The 21,647-nt window shown below is 46.3% G+C and overlaps 1 long non-coding RNA gene, 1 other non-coding gene and 2 pseudogenes across 2 annotated transcripts; all 4 read right to left on the bottom strand.

Moving 5' to 3' along the window:
- Positions 1-6,979: 6,979 nt before the first annotated feature.
- Positions 6,980-10,773, bottom strand: LOC128780714 (uncharacterized). The gene is made up of 3 exons (XR_008426725.1): positions 10,289-10,773; positions 9,793-10,019; positions 6,980-7,274 (listed from the first exon to the last, which is right to left on the bottom strand). It is a non-coding gene; the product is annotated as an uncharacterized lncRNA (long non-coding RNA).
- On the bottom strand, positions 9,939-10,020 carry TRNAS-UGA (transfer RNA serine (anticodon UGA)). Its single transcript has one exon. It is a non-coding gene; the product is annotated as a tRNA-Ser (tRNA).
- A 749-nt stretch (positions 10,774-11,522) lies between the features above and the next one.
- Positions 11,523-12,459, bottom strand: LOC112305338 (GTP-binding nuclear protein Ran-like; annotated as a pseudogene).
- A 1,229-nt stretch (positions 12,460-13,688) lies between these two features.
- On the bottom strand, positions 13,689-15,111 carry LOC112305337 (protein-serine O-palmitoleoyltransferase porcupine pseudogene; annotated as a pseudogene).
- Between the last annotated feature and the right edge of the window lie 6,536 nt (positions 15,112-21,647).

Below are 21,647 nucleotides of genomic sequence, written 5' to 3'. Positions count from 1 at the left end.
GCCACAAGATGGCAGCCTTGGTCTAATAGTCGAAGAAGGGTTCCCGCAAAAGCATTTGCTAGTTGCTGTGATGTTGCAAAAACACTCCAGATCTGGTTGCTTCTTTACCTCTGCATCTCTACAGTAGTCAACTAGTATCCTTGTCCACCCCAGACATTTCATGAATGAAACCCAGAGGAGCCTGAAAAAATCTTAACCCAGTGGAAGTATCAGGGGGAACTGTTTGTAAAATACACGATTGTCTAACCATTATGTTATACACCTGAAACTTATTCCAAATAATATTGAATGTAAACTGTAATTTAAAAAAAAAAAAGAAAATTTAACCCAGCAATTCTGCAAGTGGCTCAGGTCAGCTTGCTGATGTCAATGCTGTGTGGAAGAGAAATACTTTTATTCACAAAGGGCCATTTTTTAATCTGAAACTTTGTGGTCAGAGGTAGGATTGATTTGGAAGCTTAGAGGTATATTTTAGCATGCTAGGAAGTAGAGGTTAGGAAGGTATTACAACACCAAAAATGGAAGTAAATATCACTAAATGATGTTATAATGAATTGTCACTAGATGGGATCCTTCAACAGGGTAAGGACAAGCTGTTTTGTTGGCCACTGTGTCCCATGCATAGAAAAAAGCTGCTACACCCTGCTACCTTCTCCAGTCCATTATGGCCTTATTCGCACCATTTCCTCCACAATGACACTCTTGGAGAATGGGCCCAGAAGAAGCCCTTACTGTACTACACTGTCCTCCTCTCCATTCCCAGCCTCTTTTCTGCCTCTACATTGAATATTTTCAGTATAAACTTACTTCCTATTCCATGGATCAATACCAGTGTTTCACAAAATGTGGTCAGGAGACACCCCTGCATCTCAATCATTACATAAAATGTAGATTCCTGGGCTCACCTCATATCTTCTCAATCAGAATCTCCAGCAGTGAGGTTCAGGGATAGTGTTTTCAGTAAGCTCTCTTAGGTGACACTTCTAATGTTTGATGATATCTGATATAAAAAAAGAACCTCCCACAGCCTTGGAGCCTGAGAGGTTGAGGAAGATACTTCCTCAAATAGCTCGTCAGGTAAGGAAAGAGAGAAAAGACAATAATGATAATAACAACAGTAATAACGTCTAGACCATAACAGACACACGTGTATCTCCGAGTCAGGCAGTCAGTGCCAGCTGCCTTCCGTAGCTCCCAAAGCGGGTGCTGAACCGCCACGTTGCCAACAAAGAATGGAAAGTACTGTGAGTTAATTGCTGTCATCATCTAGGCTGCATTTAGTTTGGCACCAGTTATTTTAAAAGCCGGAGCAGGGGAAAGAAGGGTTCTAGGGGAGGGGTGAGTACATTTTGTAATCTAATAGAATTATACACTCCCCCCCAATAGATATTAAGACCATAAACCCTCAAGCTTGCAATTCATTAGCCTCTTTCCTTTGAAATTGCTGTCTTGCCGCCCTGGTGCTCAATTGTTTTCAGTAAGGATTCCCCCAAGGGTCAATTTCAGCAGCAGCTTTCGGCACCAGTAGCTGGTACCGTATTAAGTCAGAAATTAAACAGCAAATACAGCTAGTAAACAAACATATGGTAAAACATAGAAACTCTAGAAGTAATCAAAGAAAAGCAGATTAAATGAAAATAAGGAGTGTACTTACCTATTAAATTAGCCAAAAAAAAATGTTGCAAGTGGTAATACTCAGTGTAGCTCAGGGTTCCGTGATCCTGGCTTCCTCATGCATCCCCGCTGGCGCTACCATGGTACCTACTACCAGTCTTTAGCAATGCCATCTAGGAATATGTATTTAGAGCCAGCCATGAAACTCCCCATATACTTTGCTTCAATATTTCTATTCCTTTAGTATCCACATCTTAGGATACTAAAGGAATACCATAAAATATGGAAAAAGCTTTTATCTCAGAGATGTACGTCAAACCATTATTTAACATTATTACCGTATTTTTTCAGACTATAAGATGCACTCCCCCTCCCCCAAATTTGGGAGGAAAATGGGGGTGCATTTTATAGTCTGAATGTAGTTTACTGGGCTGGCTGGTGGGGAGGCGGCGGTGGAGCAGGGTCACAGGAGGCAGGAGCAGGACCACATTTTTTGCTTCAAATTTTTTTTCATATTTTCCTCCTCTAAAACCTAGGTGCATCTTATGGTCCGGTGCATTTTATAGTCTGAAGAATATGGTATTTAGAAAAAAAGGAAGTAGCCTAAGTGCAACACTTGCTTCATTAAATTTGATGCAGCTGCTGTGTAATCTCTTATACAGCCATTACAAATCATGATTATGTTGCCAAAGGAGCAGCAAAAAGCTTATGAAATAATTTTAATGAAAAATGTAGAATATATATTATATTATTTTCTGTGCATCTCTATGTTTGAAATAGTCGAGGATTTAATTTTTAATGTAACTATATATTTAACTATATAAATATAGAACAGGAAGGAAATGTGTCACATTGATAAAGTTGGAGTGTTAAAATGCTGGATTATGGGTAATTATTTTTATTTGTTTCCCTGGTTTTAAGTAAGGAAGAGTCCTGGCTATCTCCTTTTGCCTCTTTGCCCCCTTCTCTGCGCTGTCCCCAGCTGCAGAGGCTGATTGGTTGCCAGTGGCCAACGGGGAGCCCCAGTGCCAAGGCAGAGGGAGGGAGAAGAGTGGGGAGGTGCAGCCCCTCCCTGCAGGGATCCCCTAGCACTGTGTGCCCCTAGGACAGCCCTGTCCTCAGAACTTTCTTTTTCTGAGTTCTGGTGGCTCCTCCCTCCCATCTTGGGGGTGGTGACACTGCTTTGCTGTCCCTTGTGGTTTCTCTACACCCTTTCCATACCTTTGTAAATAGTCTATGCATTAAACGTATTGAGAATTGTCTTATACCGAGTGTGCTTTCTGTTTCCTGCTGAGCTACTGACTGAAATTGTCTTAATCATGCCTTTTAAAAACTTTTTTTATTTGTGTTATTTATTTAATTTTAAAGCACACCTTTTTATTTTCTGTATTTCTGATGGTTTGACATCTGGGCAGACTGTCCCTTGCAGGGCTAGCTGATTTCTAAAGACAGTAAACAACTCATCTGCAAGGTGAAAACTCACCTGCCAGCGTGCCCTACAAATGCGGTGAAGCAGCCTTGAGCCCACACCCTCACCGCGTCCTTTCTGCAGCTCTTACACTCAGGGCCACTGTGCCCCTGCCCTAATCTCCCCGAGGCCGGGCACCAGAAACCATGGACAACTCTCATGCCCCATATCCTGTTGAAATCGGTCAGACGAGCCAATCCTAAACCTACTTACTCTGCCTCTCGTGCTCTTTCCCGCAGGAACCAAAATACTCCGGCCCACTGTCCCCCTTGCTTTCTCAACCTCCAGACGGACCTGGGACAGGTCTGGGCGACCCTGCATCGACCCCCTGGTGTGGCATGCCCACTTCTCCCCTTGGGAATGTAACAAATTACCTTTTCAGTGGCAATCTTCTCCTGATCTGTTGGCCTCACCATACCTAAAGGACTACATACAAGCAGTCTGATAACTTTACCAATTTTAAAAAGCGGGTAGCATGCACCAGGACCTGTGGGATGGCAGAAGGGTCGTAGCTGGGAAGTGTTACAGTTTGTGAGGTAGGTTTTTCCTGGAAAGATGAAAATCTTTTTATTTCCCCAATAGTCAAACATTCCCTCTAATGAGAAATTCTAAAGTGCTGTAGTAATAATAATAGATAATAAAAAAAAGGAACTAAAAAATTGAAATATGAAGATACAGCCTCGTCAGTGGCAGGCTGGATATTTTATAGAGACAATCTTGAGAAAAACGGTTAGATGGTTATTTCCTTTTAAATGAAGCTAAAGAAGCAGGGGGAGAAACAAGGAAAGATTTAGAAAGACGCACTACCTGCAGGTGGTGTTAATGTATTAATGTGAGTTAGAAACGAGTGGCTCAGGAAGCATCAATCTGTCCGAAGAGCAGTCATTTTTCAAGCCTGGATGAATGTAAACCAAAGCCAAATTGTCACAGGTAGATCTGAACGATACATTGGCTAATTTTCATGAAAAGCTGGAACAGGAAAAGCAATAGATAAAAGCGTCCATGAACCTCTTTGCCTGCATTTTAGAAATAAATTAGTTTCTAAAATCAACCTACCCTCAGGTGAGTCGTGCAAAGGAGTTGGGGCTGTGTCATGATATACACGTAGTGACATAGGATAGTAGGAAGCCAGGAAAGTGGAATGGGAAAACGGAGGCAGATAGCTGATTCAAACTGGCCTCCTGCAGCACCCTGGCTCACCTGCCTCCTTCTCCCTTGTGCCACCACTCCCTCGAGACAATGAGGTTCTGATCAGCATAAAATAACCTCAGACACAAAGCCTTGGGTCTGTTGACCACATAGACAGAGGTTTGGTCAAATTACAGTCTTCTAGGCCTCAGCTGTGTTGCAGGCCCAGAAGACCAGCAAAACCAGACAAAGCGATGCCATGGCTGACATGAGGACCAGATGCAATGACCCCCTACCCTAGTAGCAACCAATCAGTAGAGACCATGACCCTGACAGGACACACCTGGACAACTGATGAATGTGCTTTTGAGATCTTCCCCTGAGACCTCCTCTAAAATTCCTGCCTTTAGAAAACAGATAAAAACCTTTAAGATGAAGGACCCAGGGCGTGTGTGCTCTCTCGCTGGAGCATGCCTGTACCTTGCCCACCTCCCCTTTCTTTCCTTATGTGCATATCCTTTGCTTTCTTTCTTCTATGCTACTAGGGCCTTTCTTTGATGTCTGTAACTTGTTTCCTGAGTCCACACAGCTCAGCTGGCTCACTTGTGCCTCTGTGACTTTCTTTCTAAAAGGCTAAATAAATTCCTTGTACTAGAGTTCTTGGCTCTGAATTCTTTCTTTGCTGAACTCAAGAACTGAGGTCTAACACTGACACTAACATAAGTACTGAAAAAAAATTCATCACATCATCCATCTCACCCCTGAACGATTCTGCAGGCAGAAGCAGTAATTGAGTGAGTCTCAGGGACTTCCCACCACCCCTTTGTCTTTAACCTCTGTCATTCTGCAGGGAAGGTTCTGGACTTGCATTCTTTTGTAACTCCAGTCCTTGTTGTCCCTTTCATGAGCCAGAGGCCGTGAGCACTACATCCAGAGAGCATTTGAGTTAGGAGAGGCTGTGGTTATGAAAATTTTTACTGGAGCATTTAGAATTGTTAATAAAAATTCCAGGAAGCCCAGTAATTTCTGGGCAAGAATATGCAGTTGACGAAAGGGAGGAGGAAACAGAGGGAAGAAGGGAAACGGCAGGTACCAAGAACTGACTCATTGGAGGTCAAAAACGTGTACTTTTATTTCTGGCCCTTCCTGTTCCTTGGAAATGGAACAGATTAGCATGGGGAGGAGTTTCTCCTTTCTTTCTAGGTAAGGGTATTTGTGTAGACTATGATTTTATTTTATTTATTCATTTGTTTATACTTTTAGAACTGTTTGACCACCATGATTTTTTGTGCCTAAATCCTGGTACCTGACAAATTGCTGACCCCTTTATCCCAATGTTACATGAGACTGGATGGGATTAAGATTCCTGCTTTAGAAAATGTCATACATACAAGATTTTCTTTGAAGCATTTTTTGGAGGGGAGGGGAGGTAGAGGCAAAAGATTGAAAACAAGTTGAATGGTTATCAGTAGTGATTTAGTTAAATAAATTATAGTCCATTCCTATGGAGGCTGTGAGCTCTACCCATACAGGGAATTCAAGTTAGAAGAGGCCATTAAAAAAAAAAAGATTCTGTTTATTTATTTTTAGAGAGAGGGGAAGGGAGAAAGAAAGAGAGGGAGAGAATCATTGATTGGTTGCCTCTCTTATGCGCCCCAACGATGGACTGAACCCATGACTCAGGCATATGCCCTGACCGGGAATTGAACCGGTGATATTTTGCTTTGTGGAACAATGCCTAACCAACTGAGAGCAGAGGCCATTGTTAATAAAAAAGCTCTTTATATATAAAGACATTTAGGATATATTTTTAGGTAACAAAAGAAGGTTCAGTACATTTTGTAGAGCATGCTAATGTTTGTATAAAAAGTCAGTATGTTCTTGCTTGCGCATAAAGAAGGCATGAGAGGAAAAACTGAGAAAATAATGACTGGTGGTCCAGGAAGGGGACGTGGTGGTAGGAGGACAGGGATTAGAGGGAGCCACTATGATTCTGAACCATGAGAATAGATTCCCTATTTAATAGGCAAATGAATATCATTTAATTAAAAGTAATCTCTTTTGTTGCTCTTTCTATAAAATTGGGTTCCTGATGTTTCAATTCTTGGCCATTTCTTTTGTATATTTGAAGTTCCTGTTAGTTTTTCTGGAATATTTCTTGATCATGGGACAGAAAAGGAGAAGCATACATTAAATTTTGCTTATAGGACAAATTTTAAACTTTTTATGTGTGTGTCCTCAAATCTTTGCGTGCTTTTGGGGGTACATGTATGTGTGGGTGTACGTGTGTGTGCATGTACATGTGCACGTTGGTGCATGTGTATATTCCTAACCAGCCATTAGGGAGAGGACAAGTTTCCAGCCAAGGGTGCCCATGTGTGAAAGGGCCAGAAATTGCTAGATCTGCTCTGTGGGAGTGTGTAGCCACTGCAACTGCTCTTACGGAGCTGTGCTGGGGAGCCGTGTAAGGGAAGGCTGAAAGATGCTAAAGCCAAATTATGAAGGGCTTTTGGCAGGGTGCTAGGATTCCTGAGCTAGGAGTTGGGCCTTTACTCCGCTTGCCACAGAGATCTTCTGGGGATCTGTGTGCAGGGGAGAAAGGGGTCAGGTCAGTGTCTAGAAAGAGGCAATGGTGGTGGGACCAGACAGACCTGTCTGGTCCAGAGGACCGAGAGAGAAGGCTCCTCCAAATCAGATTCTCCTTTTCAGGGATATTTCACGTTCATTGGCCATTGACACATATCTGTGTGCTGACTCATATTTATTTATTCCTTCATTAAAAATTTACTGAGTGCCTTTTCTGTGCCAGGCCGGGTACAAAGATCAGTGACGTGCATGATCCCTTGATAAATTCACAGGGAATTTACCATTGAGAAGGGAGAGAAGCAAACTGGCAGAAATAGTTCAATGTGACCCTTGCTACACTAGGGTAGAATAAAAAGGGGGCTTCTGAGTCAGCCTAGGGGATTGCAGAAATGCTTTATCCAGAAGGTGATACTTGGGAAAAAACATGAGTTTTCCCAGCAGGTGATGGTAGATTGAGGAGGGAAGCTACACGTGGTATCTGGAAGAAAAAAAAAAAAAAAAGAAACAGCAAGAAAAATTGACTAGGGCTGATTTAATCAGAAAACTTACTGGAAGGATATCAAATAGTTTGTAGAATTGTTGGGAAGGCTGCAAAGCCACTTTAGGAAATTCGGACCGCACTAAGCGTAGGCTAGGCAGAGTCAGATTACAGCAGAAGGATGCTACAAACCCAGCCTGGGGTAGATACTACTGTCAATGCTTCTGGACGACTGTAAACCCGTTACAGACCTGCTGCTGCCGCCCTTAGCTCTATCTGTGGCTGCCATTACGGTCTCTGTTCACTGCCAGGATGGCTCCTTACCTGTTTCTTTACAGGAACAGCTCTGATTGAAATTTGGGGTGGGCACATCTGATTGGCTGGGCCTAGGTCACATGCTGCCTTTCTAGCTGAAAGGGAGTCTTTGAAAGCAGTTATGAGGCTTTTTCAGCTTCTATTACGGAGATGGGGGGAAGAAGGGTGGATGGCATCCTCACACCTAGATTCAGGGAGAGAGCAAGTCCCCTAAATAGGAAGAGGGTTCAAATGACAGGCAGCTGTCTTCTCCTAATGAGGGGAGAAGGGTGAAAGCAAGAGAGGATATTCCAGATAGTTGTATGTGAAAATGTAAAAAGCTTCAAAGGCATGAGCCAGCATACAGTGCTTGGAGGCCTTCTAATAACTCAAAGTAAACGGGAGACAAGGGGAGGAAGGCGGGAAAGACAGAGGACTTGTTTTGAAGGCCTTAAGCCTACAAGTTTTGACTTTCCTCTTAGGGAAGTATGGCAGATACATTTGGTTGCTCACTCAGTTTTTATCCGTTTTTCTTACCAATAGAATTCCAATGTAATATGGGTGGCAATATACCCAGGTAAACACACTTATTGCCCTAGATTCCTTGTAGCTGGTTGTAGCCTTGTTACACAGGTCAAGTAAATAAACATAAACTGAGGGTTCTTGTCTCTCCTCTTCCTACCGGCATACCGATGCGAGGTCTGGAGGTATAACAGACATCTTAGGACAATGAGATAAGCAGGGGATGAAGCCTACGCATTAAGAATGGTGGAGCTCTGCTCCCTGTTCTTTCTGAAAATTGCCTACTCCCAGGTTTGTGAGAAACCCCAGTGTGTTTAAGTCACTAGAGTTGGGTTTCCTGTCATTTGCAGCTCAGCATGATACTGACTGAAAGAGGGAAGGAGACCAACAGGAAACGAATGCAATTATTTATGTGACTGGAAGGGGGGCAGAGAGGCTGGGATTGGGCAGAGAGGATAGAATTGAAGATGTAAATGTGGTGAGTATGTGTGTTCAGCTAAGACTCAAATGGGACGGGAGAGTGTGGGGAATGTGCTTCAGGTATTACAGAAAGCTGTCTCCAGCCTTGGGGTGTCAGGGAGCTCCCAAGGGCACCTGGAAAGCATGCGGTGGGAGGGAGAAGATGAAAGTAGACAAAAGGGAATCAAAGGGGTGTGTAGGGTCTCAAAGACTAACCTCACAATTTTCTTTTTCTTTTGTTTTAATCTATTAATCTTGAGAGAGAGAGAGAGAGAAAGGGACACAAACATCAATTTGTTGTTCCCCTTATTTATGCATTCATTAGTTTCTTCTTGTTTGTGCCCTGACCAGAGATGGAACCCCGCAACCTTGGTGTTATCAGGGACAGCACTCTAACCAATTGAACTATCCGGCCAGGGCTTCTCACAATTTTCTTTCATTAAAGAAAAAAAATAAATAAAATACAGGGTCACCCTGGTCGGATAGCCCAGATAGCTCAGTTGGTCCTGATAAGTCCGGGTTGCAGGTTATATCCCCCACCAGGGCACATACAAGAATCAACCAATGATAGGGCTGATTTAATTAGAAATAAGGGGAACAATGAATTAATGCCTCTTTCTCTATACCCCCTCACCCCCCATCTCTTTTTAAAATCAATAAAAAAAATACTGGGTCGATACACGATACTAGTTAAGCAAAACACTATCTGTTAAGAAAATTAAAATCCCACCACCCAGAGATAATAATTACTGCTAATGTTTTGGTTATTTCTTTCCAGCCATAATTCATTCTCTTTTTCTCCCATTTTTGCCACATAAATGAATTGCTGAATAAAAATGTGATCATAAAATAGTTTTCCAACATGTCTGACTTTTTGCATTTGGCAATGCATTGTGTAGGCCTTCCCACGTCATTATTAGCATTTCAGTGTCTACGTGCGTAGTGTTCTGTTATGTAGACGTAGCTATGATGTTTTAGAAGTTGAACTTTTAAGTTTTTATCTCCCATTTCACACCAGTTCTGGATGTGGTTGAGGAACGGTGGAAGGTAATTGGGGGATGGAAGGAGAGGCAACATTTGCTTTGCCATCAGTTTTAATGAGATAATAGCTTGTTTAGGTTGTGACAGCCTGAAAACTTCTAGCACTATTTATATTCATTTTATTTTGCGATTTTACTCTTCACATTGAGGAACAAGATTTTAAAACTCTTTGTTACCATTTAGAATAAAGGAAGACATTTACCTTTAGCGTAAACAGCGTATATTTGCAGCACTGATGTTTATTGGCTTTTCTTTGGCACACGTTTTTTTAGGCGCTACGTTGAGCCAGCAGGTTATCAATTTAGGGAATGTAACAAAAACGGAGTAAAATGATGAGCCACCCACTTCCGCAGCGAGCAGGGTTCGAACCTGCGCGGGGAGACCCCATTGGATTTCAAGTCCAACGCCTTAACCACTCGGCCATCGCTGCTACGGAGAGAAACCGAGGGCGGAGACACTTTAGTATATTAATAACTACGCGCACGCGCACCAGACCCCAAAGTAGGCGGGGCCTACAAACTTCCGGAATTCGGCTCTAAGAGAGGTAGCCGAAGCTGACGGTTAGGTTGCAGGAACTACGTCGTGGATGCGAAGAAATAATAAGAAACGCTCTAAGGAAATTCCTTTAAATAGGTCTTAGAAACCCTTCCTTTCGCTACTCCGAAAATCACAACCATGTTCGGCTTCCGGTCGCTGACCTGGCTTTGGTTTTCCCGCTTCCCGGTTAGGTCACCGAGAGAGCTGTGAAACAGGGATCTACCCCGTGTAGCGCTGCGGACCCGCGCTTTGGAAAATTTCTGCGAGCGGACGCGTCCCTCCGGCACGATGTCCCGCGCGGGCGGCGCCCCTTTGAGCCCGCCCCTTTTTGCGCAGTTGCGGGAGGGGGTGACGCTCCAGTCTCAGCCCACTGCTGGTGGGCTCCCCTTTCGCACGCTTCTGACTGTGCAGTCGCTAGTGATTCTCCTCTCCACAGCGACCCCTTCACTGCCGAGCCCTGCTGGACGAGATCAGGGCCCGAGTGAGGTCCAGCCTAAGTGATGGGACCTTGAAGGTGGTTTGAGAACAAAGTTCTGCGCGTTAGGTCTGCATTAGAGTTTTAAATGCCATAACACCCTTGTTGAATGTAGTTACTGCACTAGGTGCTTGACTTGCGTTACTTCCTCAAAGCTCAGGAAGCCGGCCGACTTTACCTCTTTCTGCGCACCTCGGGGAACTGAAGCCCTGAGACGCGGCTCAGACTACGGCGCGGCTCAGACTGCGGCGCAGCTCAGACTGCGGCGCGGCTGACGCCGGGGCGCGCAGGGTGCGCGCGCAGTTCCTACGGGATCACGTGGGCCAGCCACGCTGCTGATTCTGTTGATGGGCAAGTTGGGAAAAAGGATAGGTGACCTTTACTAGTTTAAATTTCTAAAACTGTGCATGGGGAGTTCACCGTTTTACTCATAATGTTACAGTTCATATTAAGGGAGGCACGCAAATTGACCTTTTGGAAGCCTGGGTATTAAATGACCTGGCTTGATAGCCGTGTGAATTTTCTTGAAACTTTTCAGTATTACTTCTCTTAAGTTAAATATGGTGCTAAGTGTCTAAATAGATTTAATTGTGGAAAGGGAGCAAGATACTTGAGAATTGTAAGAGTAAGTTTTATCTAACTTGAAATTGTTGCTTTTGGAAATTTTATCTCTTTGTTTTAAATTTAGCAGAGCTACACGAGTGATCCCAGTTTCTCTGTGAATACCACATGGGAACAAAGTTATGTATGAACTTTACTTGCACTTTTCTAATAGATATTGATCAAGCAGAAATATTTTTTGTGTTTTTATCTTGTTCTTAGATTTACATGTGCTCTGAGATAACCTATAACTTCATCTTTACTATTAATTGTATCTTGATTATAAGTCGTTTTAATTCTTCTGTGCAATTGAATGATAATATTTACCGAAAAACTCTTTTTCTTCCTTTTTAAAAAGAATTTAAAGGACAGCTGTATTCTGATTCTAAATGAAAAGGAGTGGGAATGACAGCAACAAACAGGATTTCACCACTGAATATTGTGATGTGACTGTAGCAGTCTTATACTTGAAACTCCATAAGGAAACAGCTGTGTTCCAAAACAGCTAAATCTGCAGGTCCAAAAAATGAAGGTATTTTTTTAAAACTTCAAAGCCCGTTCATCTCCTTCAGCATCCCAAAGAGTAAGCACATGTTTTGCTTAGCTCTAATGAAGTGGCGAACACACTATGGCACTGACATCACAGGATAGTTGCCTATAAAACGCCTTCTGAACTGGGCTCCAGCTTCTTTGTCTCACAGGTTGTCATCCTCGTCTGGGAGAGCAGTTGTCTGAGCAACCTCTAGATCCTGCTCATACTGTGCTGCCAAAGATGGGTACGTGACAGCCTCTGGTGGGGCAACAGCAGGCGTGGCAACAAACTCCCAAGTTATGATCTCCAATTAGTTTGCTAGCAGGCCAGAGGAAAAGCTTTTCAGAGTTGTAAGTTACTTTTGGCAGAAATGTTACAGTACTGAAGATTCTTCTTTGGTGGAAGACAATAGATTTTGTCTTAGCTTTCCTGTTGTTAATATTCACTTTGTTGCTACAAAACATGCTAAGAATATTTTCACATACTTGTACCAGATCTCTATGCTAGTTAGGTGTGTTCTTATATGTAACTCTTGAAGTTACATCAAACACTATCATGGCACATTGGGCTTGGATGTAATAGCCATCTCTCAGTACACAAAATTTCTCCTGACCAGCTGTATCCCATACATTGTGAAATTTACCAGTCCGGTGATGTTTCATGAATGGAGGTTTTTCAGTACCACCACCACCACCCAATGCAACCAATACAACACAACTTGGCATTCTCCTTGGGCGGTCATCATGACACTACTTCCAGAAGCCTCCAGCTGTCTGACCAAGAGCTGGAAAAACGGTGAAAGTGCAAACTAAATCCTCTTCTCATCCTTAACCTCCTCTTCCCCTTTTAAGGGTTCTCTTAACTGCCTAAAAGCTTGATGGTAATGGGAATTGATTATGATTAAAATAGTTCAACCAAAAATTCCACTCTGAGGGGTTTTTGTTTCTGTTTTTATTGGTTGTTATTTTTAGATCTGGGTGGGGCCTGAGAATTTAGAGTGTGCTTTTGTTGAGGGGAAAGGAAGACTGAAAAGGAAAAGAATATATTACAAAAGTCAATGTGTATTTGGTGAGAACAATTGTGGTTACAATTTCTTTGCAACATTTCAAAAGTGGAATACTACATTTAATATTTAATTTTCAGCTCATTTGAGTTAATGTAGGCTTTTCAAAAAACAAAAATGCTTTCTTCCCTGATTTATCATATTGCTAAAATGTCCCAAGAGATCAAAATTACTACAGTTTGTGTATTCAAAAAGTGTGGATTTCCAGATGAGTTCTTTTAGATCTAGCATTAGGTCTTCAGCATTGCCATTGAATGCAGTGAGTAGCAAATAAGGGATAGGTAGTAAAATGTGTATGTTCCCACACAATTATAACACAAATATATTAGGATTCGTGGCAACAACATCACAAAGCATTGATTTGCAATCATGGACATTTTACCTTTTAAAGATTCCCTGGTAGTTCTGCTTGCCTTCTCTTCCATGCCACTCCCAGATTCTGTTCTTTCATGTGGTAGTTTTTGTTAAGCTAACGTGTATGGAAGGGGAATGTCTTGTGGCTTTCTCTAAAACTTTTTCTTGATGCCTCTTGCAGAGGTGAAATACTAAAAGGGATGGGTGTGTGTTTAGGAGCAGTAATATTTCATTTCTTTGTTTTTTTAAGTGGCAAATCAATTTATTTTGAATTATTCTGGTGGGCTTTAAAAATATGTTCTACTTTTAATGGACAATAACACACTGTATATAAAAAGAGAGTAGGAAGGCGGGGAGGCTGTGGATCTCCCTCTCTGCTTTTCCAAGCATCCCCCACCCCTAGGCCCTAGCAGGGACCATCCCCTTCCTGCCTTGTGTTGGGGTGGAGATAGGCAGGCTTGGCAATGGTGTGTGTGTGTGTGTGTGTGTGTGTGTATGTGTAGGGATGTTGTGGGGGGCATCTGTGATGGAGAGTGGTCAAGAATTAGAGGGCTTTCTCTCATCCTCCATCAGAGCTGGCACCTGAGGGGTCTTGAGGGAGCTAGGAGGATCCACAAATGTGCTTCTGGTTATGAGATGGTAGAAGAGCCAGCATCCAAAAGTGACCCAGTGACTGGCCCAGCTGAGCTCTGACCTTGGGGACAGTGTATGCCATGCCATAGCTCTGCTCCTCTGTGGTATCATCTATATCGACATTGAACAGGGAGCCCAGTTAAGCCAGGTGGAAAATGGCCAGTGCCCCAAAGATCAGGTTTCAGGCTCCTACCCTCATGCCCAAGCAATGCTGGTGTGAACAGTCTGGGGGGCACTGTTTCGACAAGACACAGGCACTGAGGATCTGAGCCAGGTGCTTCTGGAGGATGTGCTCCGTATAAGTGATAAATGCCTCTGACAGCAGTACTGCAGCCAGGTGGAAGCTGGGGCGGTGCAGGGGGCGCTGGCTGCATAGGTGCCCAGTGTGGCTGAGAAGGTCCCCAGGCAGAGAGCATTCTTGAAAACATATTTAGCCAATAAGACATGGGCAGGTTCTAACTTGTGACAAATTCCACCATGGGCTGATGCAGCTCCATGTTCAATGGCCTGGACACCATCAGGACCCATTCCAGGTGATCCTTCTCAGTGAAGCCAGCTCCTGCCAACGTGGCCGTGGCCTCCAACAGGAAGCCCACAAAACAGTTGCTGAAGTGGAAGGGGACAGCACTCTTGTAGGCTCACAGCAACCTGGCTTTGCGTTTCTTGTTTCGAACAATGCAGTCACCATCAAGGGGGATGAAGTATGGGAAGAGGTAAGGGCCCATGCAGGTGGATAGCACAGGGCACAGGAGGGCCAGCGCCAGGCTCCTGGCCACCTTCTGCAGCCATCAGTGGCTCAGCAGGTGAGCTTGGACAGCCTGTATGTAGCTGTGGAAGGATATCCAGGGCCCAAAGACTATGGTGCTCATGAAGTAGAGGTGGCCTATGAACTCCACGGGAGAGGGCACTGCACTTACTTCACCCTGGTTCAGGTCGAAGCCCAGAGACACCACCACCGTCAGCTGCACCCCTTGCATCTTGTGCCATGTCATGGTGTCCACATGTACATCTTACCCATGAACAGGTAGATGAGGATGGTGATGGAGAGGAAGGCTTTGCAATGGGAGGAATGTTGGCAGAGGAACAGCACAAGGAGGCCAAGCAGCAAGCACAACACAAGCCATGCGCAGCTGGAAGAAGTGGTAAAACCCACCTATCACAGTGCTTATGTGTTTCAGATAGGATGGCAACCCATGCTTCCAGAACAGGCGGCAGGCAAGGCAGATGGCAAGGGGCAGCCAGATCTGGTCAAGGCCTTGCTGGGCAGTAGGCAGTAGACAGCCCTGCAGCAGTGCTGGAAAAATTCCTGGAAGCTGAAGGTGGCCATTGCAGCCCCTAGTGGATGGATGGACAGATGAATGCTGAAAGAAACATTGAAGCTAGTTTCATCTGTTTATTTACAGACAGGGAACTGTAGTCCATGAGTGGCTTGCCCAGTGTGAGATAGCTAATTATGGGCAGATTTAAGATGATAATTTGTTATATTAATCCAGTGTTCTTACTAGATTTTATTGCCCTCATGTATTCATTGTTAGTCTCTAGCTCAGTGGCATGTAGATCAAGAAGTGTGTTATGTAGCAGTAGACAGAGCCAACAGTAGGGGAGAGTTGTGAGTTGAATGTTGAAGGCCTATGAGATGTCAGACACTGAACATGTCATCTTGAATAATTTTTGTTCTTCTTTATTCCAGTATCCATCCTCCCCATCGATGATGACACTTTAATTTTGCTTAAGGAAGACCACCCCTCCCCATTTGGATGCAACTTTACTTTGACTGCTAAGGTTTCCCCTCCTCCTCAGGCCAAGGTGTAAGCATGTGACTTATATTGGTTTTCCTTTGCTGTATAACAAATTACCACAAACTTAGTGGCTTAGAATAACATGAGTTTATTATCTCACAGTTTCTGTGGGTCAGTGGAGTGTGATCATGAGCGTGGTCCTGGGTTGACTGGTCCTCTACTTAGGGTCTCACCAGGTCTCAAGATGGTGACTGGGACTTTGGTGTCACCTAAGCTTGGGGTCCCCTTCCAAGGTCACTAGTTGTTGGCAGAATCCAGCTGCTGTAGTAGTAGGACTTGTCGGTCAGCGGAGGAACAGTCCCAGCTCCTAGAGGCTGCGCACTGTATCTTGTCACGTGGAACTTCTCCACAACGTGGTGGTTGGCTTCTTCAAGGCCATCAGGAGAATTGCTCTCTAGTCTCCTACAATGGAATTTTATATAATATAGAGTCACAATGACATTTTGGTCAACTATGAACTGCATTTATGATGTTGGTCCTATAAGACTGAAAAATTCCTATCAACAAATGATGTCATAGCCATCACAATGTCGTAGCACAATGCATATCAGTTGCCTACAGTATTCAGTACAGGAATATGCCGTACAGGTTTATAGCTTAGGAGCAATAGGCTCTACCATATAGCATAGGTGCGTAGTAGGCTATACCATCTAGGTGTGTGCAAGAGCACTCTCTGATGTTCACACAATGATGAAATTGCCTAATGACACACTTCTCAGAATGTATGCCATCATTAAATGATCATAATGTAATCACAGAGTGACTTTTTCATTATATTCACCATTTCTGCTCGAGGTGGGTTATCCAGGTATGTACAGTGGGGGCAAGCATCTCGGGAGCCATCTTAGAATCTTGCCTCTTACACAACTCCAGCTAAGCCAGTGGGATCCTCTCAAAATCCCTGTTCTTTCTATTACACAATGTATTTTTTTGGATGTCCACACAGACCACACACACAGAGTAATCAATGAGAAGTGATCAGAGTCTGGAAATTTTAACTTAGCTGCCTTGTGTGCTTTTGTGTTTCATTTGAAAGGAATGTAGTTGGCAACAACTGCAGAGTTTCAGAGTCTTAGCTGCCATTCAAGATTCTTGAATTTAGTTCTATATTGATTGGGGAGTAGCTGTACATTTTGGAAAAGACATGTAAAGGGAGTTAGTTCACGTTGGCCAATAAAAAGTACTAAGTTACTGGCAATGAAACTGTCATGGGGAATTAGTTGGTAAGTTACAGGCATTGTGAAAAATGATGAAAATAATTATCATGGAATTGCTGCATTGCAAATGACTGTATGTTTGATGCCTAGCAATTAATTGTGGATTGCTTTTCAGTCATTATATTGCGCATACATATATATGTATACATATATATGTGCATATATATATATTTGTGTGTGTGTCTGTATATAGTAAGATTTAGACCATTCTATTACTGATAAGCTCTGAAATGGAGTAACACATTTATCCTATAACAGACCCCGAGGGAGGCTTGTGGTAGGGGCCGGCCCTGTGCCTGCCTGGCTCGGCATCTTGGCCCGAAACCAGCCAGCCGCAGCTCAGACAAAAGCCATCTCCTGGGGGCCTCCCCCCTGTTCTTCCATCCGTAAGGAGGGTTCCCCCTTAGGGATGGAAGAACAGGGAGATCTTCGCAGTGGGGAGGACGTGACAGAGGAGTCTGCAGGTTTCCCGCAAGTTAGGCCAGTGACTAGCACTCCGGCCCCAGGGCTCCAAGCCCCAGAGAGGCGCAGGGCCGCTTATCTCGGGTTGCAGGTGTCCTGCGGGGTCGTGGAACGCGGTGGGCACTCTCCAGGAGAGACAGTGTGCCGGGGCATCCAGAGACTCCACGGGAAAGCCCGGGGCCTGGCCGCGCTACTGCCCGGGCCCAGGTTCACCGCAGGTGAATGCCTTTTGCGGACACCAAGGACAGGAGGTCTCCGATTCCTTCACGGAGAATGGGGTTCGAGCTCTGGGGGAATGAGGTCCAAGCTGTCACACTCCCTTCTTGGTTGGTTTAGCACAGACTTTACAGAGTAGAAGCCACTGGTTCCAAGTCTGCCCCCTCGGGGCAGGGTTGGGGAGTTTCCGACAAAGCCAGACTCTTAGCCACCAGGGGTAGCACACGTTAACTCTCCAAGGGAGAAACCGTCTGTGGGCGTGGGTCCCACCCGCCCGGGCTGCTCCACCTGGCGGGGAACCCTGGCAGGCCCCCCGTGCAGGCCCCGGGTCCCTAGTTCTTCCCTGGGCGCTCTGCCTTTGCGGGGGTGGGAGACCTGCCTGGAAGTGTGGTTCAGGGGAAAACACGTGGTCCTCCGGGTGGCAGGGAGAGGGTCCAGTTCCACGGACACGACCTCAGGGACTCTGTGAACCTGGCCTGATATCTCAAGGGTGTGTAGGTTGTGGTGGGGCCTGCCCTGCGCCTGCCCGGGGTCGGCATCTTGGCCGAAACCAGCCAGCCGGGGCTCTGGCAAAAGCCATCTCCTGGGGGCCTCCCCTCTGTTCTTCCATCCGTAAGGGGGGGTTCCCCTTACGGATGGAAGAACAGGGGGATCTTCTCAGTGGGGAGGACGGGACAGAGGAGTCTGCTGGTTTCCCCCAACTTAGGCCAGTGACTAGCACTCTGGCCCCAGGGCTCCTAGCCGCATGGAGGTTGAGGGCCGCTTATCTCGGGATGCAGGTGTCCTTCGGGGTCAAGGGACTGGGTGGGCACAATCTAGCAGAGACAGGAGGCCTGGGCCCGAGAGACTCCCCGGGAAAGCCCGGGTCATGGCCGCAGGGGCTGCTGTTACCTCTCCGGGCCCCTGCTGTTGGGCGCGGTCCTGCTCACCCAGCCCTAGGTTCACCGCAGGTGAATGCCTTTTGTGGACACCAAGGACAGGAGGTCTCCTATTCCATCACGGACAACGGGGTTCGAGCTCTGGGGGACTGAGGTCGAAGCTGTCACAGTCCTTCTTGGTTGGTTTAGCGCAGATTTTACAGAGTTGAAGCCTCCGGGTCCAAGTTTGTCGCCTCGGGGCAAGGTGGGGGAGTTTCCGCCAAAGTCAGTCTCTTAGCCGCTAGGGTGAGCACAGGCATGACTCCCCATGAGAGAACCCGTTCCTGGGCGTGGTTCCCGCCCTCTGAGTTCCGCTCCACATGGCGTGGAACCTTGGCCGCCCCCTCCCCGTGCAGGCCCCGGGTCCCTACTTCTTCCCTGGGTGCTCTGCCTTTGCGGGGGTGGGAGACCTGCCTGGAAGTGTGGTTCAGGGGAAAATGCGCGGTCCTCTGGGTGGCAGGGAGAGGGTCCAGTTCCACATACACGAGCTCAGGGACTCTGTGAACCTAGCCTGATATCTGAAGGGTGGGTACGTTGCCCCGAGGGAGGCTTGTGGTGGGGGCCTGCTCTGCGCCTCCCCTCCATGGCATCTTGGCCCAAAACCAGCCAGCCGAGGCTCGGACAAAAGCCATGTTCTGGGGGCCTCCTCCCTGTTCTTCCATCCCTAAGGGGGGTCCACCTTTCGGATGGAAGAACTGGGGGTCTTTGTAGTGGGGAGGACTCGATGGAGGAGCCAGCCAGTTTCTCGCAAGTGAGGGGTCAGGCTCGCACCCAGGCACCAGGTGTTCGAGCTCCTTGGAGATGAGGACTGCATCCCGGGGGATACAGGTGTCCTATGGGGGTCAAGGGATGGCATACGCCCTGTCTAGGTGACATAGGGTACGTGAGCCCCGAGAGAGCCCCCTGGTAAGACCCAGGTCTGGCTGCTGAGGCTCCTGTTGCCTCCCCGGCCTCCTGCCATGGGGTCTTGTCTTGCTCGTCTGGGCCCAGGTTCACCGCAGGTGAATGCCTTTTGCAGACACCAGCGGCAGGAGGCCGCTGACTCCTTCACGGAGAAGGGGGTTGGAGCTCTGGTGGGACTGAGGTCGAATTGGTCACACTCCCTTCTTGGGTGGTTTTGCACAGACTTTAGGGAGTTCAAGCCGCTCGGTAAAGATTTGCAGAATCAGAGCAGGGTGGGGTAGTTTCAGCCAAAGCAAGACTCTTAGCGGCTCAGGCGGAGCACAGGCCTGACTCCCCACGGGAGAACCCATCTGTGGGCGTGGGTCCCGCCTGCCCGGGCCGCTCCACCTGGCTCGGAACAGTGGCTGGCACCCCGTCCGGGCCTCAGTGACCTAGTTCTTCCCTGAGCACTCTGCCTTCGTGGGGGGGAGACCTGCTGGGAAGTGTGGTGTTCCAGAAAGCATGCAGTTGTCTGGACACAGTCACAGGGACCCTCTGAACTGTGGATGATGACTCAGGAGGTTTTGCCATTTCCCCTGGGAAGGGTGGCATTGTCTCTGGGGATCTTCTGGTGGGAGGATCTCCATGCCTATGTGGCCCCGGGCCTTTCCTGAAATGAGCTAGCAGTGTCTTTGATTAAAGCCTTGTCTTGGGAGCCTACTGTGTTTTGCCACCCATAATTGCACTCCCCTCAGGGATGATGAGTGGAGCGGCAGATCTGTAAAGTTTCCCCGCAGGTAGGTGAGTGTTGTGGAACCCGGCCTGTGGATACCTCTGTTTTGGCAGCCATTGTCTGATTCACTCTGACTACAGAAGTCCTGTGGAGAAAAAGGGATGGCATGGCCACTATCTATGTGAGAGAAGGCGTGAGGGCCAGAGAGAGCCCCGAGAAAGCCCTACCCCTGCCTGGACAGGCTTTTCTTGCTTTTCTGGGCACATAACTTGGGGGATGGTCCTCAGTTACTATGCATGGATTCACAGCAGGTGATTACCTTTTACAGACAACCAAGGACAGAATGCTGCTAATTCCTTCAAGGAGAAGGATGTTGCAGCTCCAGGGGGAAAGTGGTTGCACTGGTTACAATTCATACTTGCGTTCTCTGACACACGAAACTGAGTCGGATAGATATTGCTCATGCTTTGCACGCGCAAATCCAGCTCTACACGATCACACAGATACAGAAGAGCAGGGAGTGGAAGAAACAGAGATGGCAGCTCAGCGTGCCTAATAGGGGGACGAAGGGGAGGACACCATAGAGAGGTGCTGAATTGGAGGCTTACCTGACGCGGATCCCAGCCCACAGGATCCGGTGTTGTGGGTGCAATATACAGATACACACAGACTACCGAAATTCTGTGGAGAAAAAGGGACGGCCTGGCCACTCTCTCAAGAGGAGAGAGTGCCTCAACCTTTTCCTTAACAGGCTTTTATTGTTTTTCTAGGCCTCTTACATCAAAGATGGTCCTCATTTACTATGCCTAGGTTTGTTCTGGGTGGTTATCTTTTATAGACAACAAAGGAGAGGATGTCACTAAATACATCAAAGAAGGATATTTGCAAATGTAAAGGGAGAAATGGTCAAAACCGGTTATGCTCCATACCTGGAAGGTCTAGCTCAGATTTTAGGAAGATAAAGATACTCAGTAAACATTTGCTGCCTCAGGGTGAGGGAGTTTCAGCAAGAGCAAGTCTCATAGCAGTCTAGGTACAATGCAGGCCTGATTTCCCACTGGAGAATCTATCCATGGGTGTGGGTCCTGCCCGCCAAGCTCGCTCCCCACTGGCTTTTCTGAGTGGGGGCTGAGCCACATTTCCCACGCGTGGAACAGTTCCCCACACTTACCCAAGAGGTGACCCAGTGAATGCTTGGGCTCTGAACAGGTAGGTCACGAAATCCCTTTCTTTTGTGCCAGTAAATGTTAAGGGATTTAGAGGAGGTTCAGAAATGTGTGGAGTTGGGCAGAAGCACTCTTGTTCTCAACATCATTTCACTCTTGATTCTTGTGACCAAATGCATGTAACAGCCAAGCTTGGGTCCCACTGCAGGCAAGGATGACCCCTCAGAGGACAAAATCTTGGATGTCTCACAACAACATCCAGTTTCACGAGGCATCTCTCCTTTTACCCTCCGAGACCAGAGACACAGAGAGCTGTTGCAACAATAAATCCACTACATCATTATTTTACTTAAATTATTCCCACACAGGTCATTTGGATTTGTGTGCACATACTTGTGTGTGTGTGTAGTGGGGAAAGGTGGGTCTCTGAATGTGCTTCTATGCCTTTCTTTAAATGACACCTCCCTTCCT

Source organism: Desmodus rotundus, chromosome 4 (genome assembly GCF_022682495.2).
Source record: "Desmodus rotundus isolate HL8 chromosome 4, HLdesRot8A.1, whole genome shotgun sequence".
Classification (NCBI taxonomy): Eukaryota; Metazoa; Chordata; class Mammalia; order Chiroptera; family Phyllostomidae; genus Desmodus; species Desmodus rotundus.
Note: the sequence above shows the minus strand (reverse complement) of the source record. Positions and strands in the feature narration are given on the sequence as shown.